The sequence below is a fragment of the Panthera uncia genome, chromosome F2 (genome assembly GCF_023721935.1).
Source record: "Panthera uncia isolate 11264 chromosome F2, Puncia_PCG_1.0, whole genome shotgun sequence".
Lineage (NCBI taxonomy): Eukaryota > Metazoa > Chordata > Mammalia > Carnivora > Felidae > Panthera > Panthera uncia.
This window is the reverse complement of record NC_064812.1, coordinates 14,611,914-14,619,876: the sequence shown is the minus strand read 5'-3', so window position 1 is coordinate 14,619,876 and position 7,963 is coordinate 14,611,914.

Sequence of the window (7,963 nt, the reverse complement as noted above, 5' to 3'; positions counted from 1 at the left end):
AAAAGTGCAAATGTTTGCAGAGAAGTAGCTGAGTAAGGAATCGTTTTATTGTCTCTCCTCCCCCGGCCCCGCATATAGCCATCAGCCTTGAAAGGAGACTGTCCTGCACTGTTCAACTGATGGTTGTCCAGAGACCTGCTCAAGAGTTCAGGCAGTATTGGCACAAGGCCTTCCACCTGCCAAGGCTTCGATATAAGTTATTCAGTCATGTCTCCTAAGTACACTAATATACCAATTTCCTCATGGTCTTTGTTCGTGACAGAGTCAAGTTTTGAGCAACAAATCTTCCTTTTACCCAGCTTTTATTCATATCCTCTTCCCTACAGGTCTTGTAGCCTGAGTCCTTTCCATTTTAGATCTATTTATGGTTCTTCCATGCTTCCTATGGCCTGCAGCTCTTGAACCTGAGCTGCCTCAGCACAGATGGGGTCTCCTGCTGGGCACGTTTAGTCCCCTCACTTAGGCTGCCCATCCAGTAGAAAAAGTTTGAGAGGGAAGGGAGGGCAGTGCCTAGCCCTACTTTTTCTTGTCTTCCGTTAAGATTCCCCCCACCCCCCTTTTTAACACTTCTGCCACATTCAAGTTATTTTTCTGTTTCTCTTTTGTGGCATGGCAAAAATTACAACAACAACAACAACCAGAAATCAGGGAATGGCTAACTTTTCTGACATGACAAATGGCAGGTTCAAATCTCAGTTGTGACAAATGCCGTCTGTGTGGCTTCGGACATTCTGTTGGTTCTGTTACCCAGTTCCAATGTGTGTGTATACTCCCAAGTACTTCCCTGACACCATTTGGGTGACTGATGATTTAACTCAATTTGGACACCGGCTGCCTGGAGAGCGTATCTGATTTCACAGTTTAAGAGTTTATTCCTACAAGGCCACTCGTCCCCTTCAGAAACCAGTCATAAGTTCAGGTTGTCACCCGTTCTTCTGAGTGACCGGATACAGATTGGAGGTTTTCATGACCCCATCCTTGGGTTTGATTAATTTGTTAGAGCAGGTCATAGATCTCAGAGAAACATTTTACTTACTAGATTACCAGTTTATTTATGAAAGGACATAACTGAGGAGCAACCAGATAGAAGAGATCCATACGGCGAGGTGGGTGGGAAAGGGCATGGAGCCCTCTCCAGATGTACCATTCTTCCTGTATCTTGGCGTGTTCTCCAAGCTGGAAACTCTCAGAACCCCATCCTTTTGGGTTTTTATAGGGACTTCATCACATAACCATATTTGATTAAATCATTGGCCATTGGTAATTGATTCAACCTCCAGGCCTGCTCCCCTGCCAGCAATCCAAGAGTAGGACTGAAAGTTCCAAACCTCTAAGAAACCACTGGTAACCAGCCCCTATTCTTAGGTGCTTTCCAGGTAATCTCATAAACATAATAAAAGACACCTTGATGAATCTCATCACTTAGGAAATTCCAAGGGTTTTAGGAGCTCAGAAAAGGGAAGGAAGACCAAATACTATATATTTCTTATTATAAATCACAATATCATAGACATACATGTGTCTTCACATACAAAATTGGGATAATGAATTACTTGTCGCTGGTGTGTGAGGATTATGTGATAGCATATGTTAGAGTCTTCTGTTAAGAGTAAAGCTCCTTACAAATGTAAGAATTTAATATTGTTATAATTGTTATTCATCATTGTATCCTTCACATTAACTCTCACTGGGCCTTAGATCTTAGTAAGTGTTCAGTGCATGTGGCTGAGATGAATAATAAACACTCATTAATTAAGCCCAGGTTTAAGTGTTGTAAATGTTGATTGCCAGCGGCTGTCAGGGAATGTTAAACTAATCCAAGGTCTTGCAGACAAATGAGAATTTAGCAGTTCATGAGACTTATGGGCTCTTGTAACACCCTCTGGGGATGTCCCAGGCCACCAAGGCCATAGCAACAGAAGCATGGATGACAAGTTACAGAAGCTGGAGACAAATCTTGCTCCATACTGTGTGAGCTGGATATTCAGTCTGATGGCATGCTTCTACTAATCCAAATCCAGATTTCTTTTTTTAACAGATTTGTTCTTTGGAGTCAACGTGGCCCTTGGAGCCACTGGTTTGGTATGGTAAAAAGAACACAACTTTTGGAATTCAAATCCCAGCTCTGGTGCGTGTTAGCTGTGGGACATTAGGCACACTTCTTTTCCTGTGTAAGCCTCAGTTTTCTGATGTGGAAAATAGAGATAAAGAGAGTCTGCTTCAGAGGCTGGTGGAAGAATGGGGAGATAATATATACAAGGAACCTACCCCAGTTCCTGGCAGGCTGCTGGCACTTCATAAATAATATGTTTATTTTTCCATAGATTGGAATCAGATGTCTGCACATGTTGCTTTGTTTATCTTACTCTCTTTTTTGTGTGTGTTCTAGTTTTAATTCAGTATTTTAGATGACTTTGTTTTATCTCCTTTGGCTAGCATGTGATTCTCTATACTGAGCTGTCTTTCCGTATTTTGGTAAGGCAGCTTGCCCTGTGACCTCAATTCTCTGATGGGTGTGAGAAAAGTCATTGATTTTCCATTTGTTTAGCCTTTTTCTTGTAAGCATGGAAGTGATGACTTCCATTTTTTCTTCTAAAAAAACTCTTTATTGAGACATGATAATCAACATACAAAAAGCTGTACATGTTTAATGCATTCAACTTGATGAGTTTGGAGATCAGTATATACCATGAAATCATCACCACAGCTAATGCCATAAACATATTCATCACCTCCAAAAGCTCCTCCCATCTTTATTTAGTAGTAGTATTATTAGAGCAATTAACATAAGACCTGCCTTCTGAGCAATTTTAGATATTGCTATTGTATATGATACAGGGTTGTTAAGAATAGTGATTTCTAGGATACATTCAACCTTCGTAACTAAAAATTTGTACCCTTTGACCAACATCTCCACCCCCCCATCCCTCGATAACCACAATTTTACTCTCTGCTTCTAGGAGTTTGACTATTTTCTTTTCTTTCTTTTTTTTTTTTTAATTTTTTTTTAACGTTTATTTATTTTTGAGACAGAGAGAGACAGAGCATGAACGGGGGAGGGGCAGAGAGAGGGAGACACAGAATCCGAAACAGGCTCCAGGCTCTGAGCTGTCAGCACAGAGCCCGACGCGGGGCTCGAACTCACGGACCGCGAGATCGTGACCTGAGCCGAAGTCGGACGCTCAACCGACTGAGCCACCCAGGCGCCCCGGAGTTTGACTATTTTCAATGCCTCATGCAAGTGGGATCATGTAAAGTTTGTTCTTTTGTACCTGTTTTTTTTTCCCCCTTCACACCTTGTCCTCAAGGTTTATCTGTGTTGTCACAAATGGCAAGATTCCCTTCTTTTGTTAAGGCTGAAGAATATTACACCATGTGTATGTATCACATTTTCCTTGGCCATTCATCTATTGATGGACATTTAGGTTCTTTCCATGTCTTGGCTATTATGAATAATACAGATAATTTCTGAGATCCTGATTTCAACCCCTGTGGGAATATACCGAGAAGTGAGGTGCTGTTTCATATGGTAGTTCTGTTTTTCATTTTTTGAGGAAACTCCAAACGGTTTTCCCTAGTGGCTGCACCAATTTACATTTCCACCAATACTTACATAAAGGTTCCCTTTTCCCCACATTCTGGCCAAGATTTATTTATTATTTATTTATTTATTTATTTATTTTTGATAAAAGCCATCTTAATAGGTATGAGGTGATACCTCATTGTGGTTTTGGCACATTGTGGTTTTAATCTTATTGTCTCCCCAAACTCTCTTTGTAGATACTTTCATCTCCAGTGAGTAAATGAAACGGTGCAAGAATGCTAAGAATGTGTTTAACTGGCAAATAGCCAATTAGCAGAGGAGCTGGGCTTCAGACTCTGGTTTTCCTGACTCTAGGACCTGTGTTCTTTTCCACCATAAAGACCAGACTCCATGATAACTATTTATTAAACCCGAAATCATCACACTTATTTTACTAGCAACTTAACATGTGTTAACCAACTAAATGCTCATAACACTCCTAAGAGTTAGGTACTGTTACTACAACTGATTTACCGGGAAGGAATCTGAGGCACAGAATACTTACTAACTAGACCAAAGCTCCACGGCTAGAAACTGACAGACTGGCGTTCATATTCATGTGATTTGGTTTCAGGGCCCATGTTCTTAACTGCTACATCATCATACATGGTTTGACATGTAAGAGTGAGCCTATCGGGACTCTGAGCTGGGACATGAAATGTTCAACAATATCACAGATAAGCACAAAGGACAGATCTGGATAAAGGGTGGGGACGGGGGTCAATTGATTTTGTCAGCAAACCTCATGAAAAGCTATCCATCTGGCTGTTGAGAGATAGGTCACAAAAGATTATGCATCCCAAGAAATGTGACCTTTCTGAAGAATTTTAATCAGGGAAGAACATGAATTACTTTTGCATTTTTGAAAGTTATTTCTGGCATAGAAAGTAGAGGTAAAAGTAGGTCTTTGCAACGGTTCATGGTCAAACTTCCTGGGAGATAGACGTCCGAGCAGGTCAGCATCCTGCCCCTCCCTCTCCTCCCTCTTTTCCAAGGCCTACACTTGACTGAGTGTATACTAGTAAAAAGAGGTCACTGTCATTCCATCAGTTGGCCAAGGAAAGAAAGTCATTCCAGTCTTAAAACTCAGTCACTGTTTTGACAGCTGCTATATAGAAGCTGGCATCTCTATTGAGTTACCTGCTTTGATACCTCACTCACTAGTTTTTGAGACATTTTAATTATCTCAAGGATGCCGTTAGAATGCATGAACAGAATCATAAGCTCTTCCAAATCCAGAAGGCTCATGTCGTGTATGTTATTCTTGACAACGTGAGTTTCCTATGTACTCGTTTATGCATGTTGTTTAATGTCTCGGTGTTTTTAGTTCTCCTTGTGGCCCTCTTTCCTCCTGCTTAACCTGTGTAATTTGGTAATGTGCAAATCAATCGTCTTGGCTACCGGCACTTTCTTCCCGATTCCTAACCAATGCATTGAATAGCCATGTCTCCCTTTGCAAGGTTAGTGAGAATACATTTATTTCTAATTCTTGACGTTGCTTAAATTCAAGACAGGACTTTCTCTCTATCACAATTTCCAACAACAGAATTTCCTCAGAAGCTCTTGGTGAAGGACTTACCAGAAGTCATCTAGATTAGGAAATTATAAACCATCTCAGAAGGACAGGATTTTAGTAGATATGGTGTCTGAGGCATGGAAGCACTATGAGTTCAGAATGGAGTTGTTTGAGAACATTCATAAGGAACAGAACTGAGAGATGACAATAAATAATAGTATGAATAAATATGTTAAGACTTGCCATGCCATGAATGTGTGCAGAGACACTTTGATGGGTAGTTTGACTGCATTAGATCATTAATTCTCTATAAAGACATTATTCTTAACTTCAGATTTTAAAGGAGAAAACTGAGGCCCAGAGAGATTGTATAATGTGCCCAAAGTTAATAACATAAAAAGCTGGAATTTGAACCCAGATCTTTAGTAGCAAAGTCTGTTTGATGTTGTGAGAATAAGCCAAACATTGCCTGAAGGATGGAAACTGAGAATAATTTTTTTGAACAAATAGGTTCATTATTGAAGGCCTACCTGATGGAAGTCTCAGGCATTTGCCCTTAGGAGATACGTTATGCCTTACAATGGAAAGAATACAATTTACAGACTTTGATGTTGATATTTTACTTGACCAAAAAATGACACTGAAGAAACCCTCAAGACGTACTTATTGTTTTCATATGCTGAGAATGCTGAAAATATCTAAAGTAGACCAGTCTTAGGCTCCTTTTATTCTGCTCATTGTTTTAAGGAATCTGAAATAGGGTGGATTGGCTTGGGGTTCCTAATGTTTCCTTCAGTGCAGTAATGCACCCTTCTCTATGATTCTAGAAATCCCTTGATTCCACCTGGTTTTGAAAATGGCCATCAAATACTACACGGGTTGTGATGGTTCAAAGTAAGGTTTTCCATTTGCACTTTTATTATGTTCTCAGACCTCGTTTAAAAAAAATTTTTTTAAATCTTTATTTATTTTTGAGAGAGAGAGAGAGAGAGAGACAAAGTGCGAGCGGGGGAGGAACAGAGAGCGGGGGAGACACAGAATCCGAAGCAGGCTCCAGGCTCCGAGCTGTCAGCACAGAGCCTGACGCGGGGCTCAAACCCACAAACTGTGAGATCGTGACCTGAGCCCAAGTCAGACGCTTAACTGACTGAGCCATCCAGGTGCACCTCAGACCTCATTTTATTAGTTCGGGGAGAGTCACTTCTCTTGGCTCACCATTAGGTGACACATCTATGCAACTAATTTTTAATTAGTACGTGCTGTGTGCTAGGCACAGTACTAGACCGTCCATGTACGTTATTTCATTTACTCATAAAAAGTCCCAGAAAGTTAGATTTTTTTCAGGTGAAGAAACTGTTAAAGAGGTTAAGTAACTTGTCATTGGTCATAGAGTTCTTAAGGGATGGAAAAAAGATTTGATCCCAGGTTTAGCTGACACTGTTATATTACACTTTTTAGTATTTTGCTTATTTCATAGTCTCTCGTTAGCTTCTAGAAGGGTTATTATTTCACTCCTTTCCTTAATCTTCTTTCTCTCCTTCCATCTTACTCTATCTCTTCCTCCCTCCCTCCCATCTTTCCTTCTTTCTACTCTGTCTCTTTTTTCTTTTTCTCCTCACCTTACCTTCCTCCCTTTTTTTCCCTCCCCTCTGGCTTTTCCATTTTTTTTTTTTTTTTGTTTATTTTTTTTTTGGTTACATGAAAAGACACAAGAAAGACTGAGTCCTTTGGACAGAAACTTCTTGGATCTTTTCACTTCTTTATTATATTCTCAGGCACCCTTTGAAATGAATATGTATTAAAATAGCAACTTGCACAAATGTCAGCTGATGTCATCTTTCTGTTTGCCATAACTTTTCCAAGGAAGATTAAATCTTATGAGTTTTTGTTTCATTGTTTTGGCCTGGTTTTATAGATGCCACTTCAAAGGATTTTGCTCAGTCCTCAGAATGGCCTCCGTCTGAGGCACAGGCCTGGGGAAGTTGACCTTGGAGGCATCCTGCCTATTATTGAATCAGTGACTGCAGAGCTGAAAGGGCTCTTAGAAATCACTTTCAGAAAGGGAGTCAGAAGCTCAGAAGATGGAGTCAGTTTCTTCACTTCTAATTTTTAAGTTTTTCTTTTTTTTAATGTTTATTTTCTGAGAGACAGAGACAGAACATGAGCAGGGGAAGGGCAGCGAGAGAGGGAGACACAGAATGCAAAGCAGGCCCCAGGCTCTGAGCTGACAGAGCCCCCGATGCAGGGCTCAAACCCATGAATCATGAGATCATGATCTGAGCTGAAGTCAGATGCTTAAATGACTGAGCCACCCAGGCGCCCCAGTTTCTTCATTTCTAAAATGGGGATTTTAATAACATCTACTCATAAATGGTTATAAGTATTAAGTAAATTCATATTTATGAAGTGTATAGAGTTGTGACCAGCCACATGATAAGCACCATAAAGTGTTTGAAATAAACATAATAATTTATCCAAGGTCATAGAGTGAGAAAGGCACCATAGGTTTTTGAATAAATTTACCCGGGTTCCATTTCCCTTGTATGACTTTGGGGAAGTCGTCCAACCTCTTGGAAGGTTTGCTTAATCTTGAAAACATGTCCGATGTCTTGACTTCGTAACTTTCTTGTGAGAGTTGAATGAGCTAAGAAGGGCAGAGTGCATGGCCCCTAATAGGAGCCCAGTGGGTGAGAGCTAGCTTTAGACCCAATGTCAGAAGCAGCGACCGTGATCTTCTGACCAACTCAATGCTCTTCATAAATACTGAGATATTTCTATGATTGCAAAGAACAGATATTTCACGTCTATAATATAACTGTTTAATATAGGACTTCGGGGTGGAATGTTTAACATACCTTAAGCCA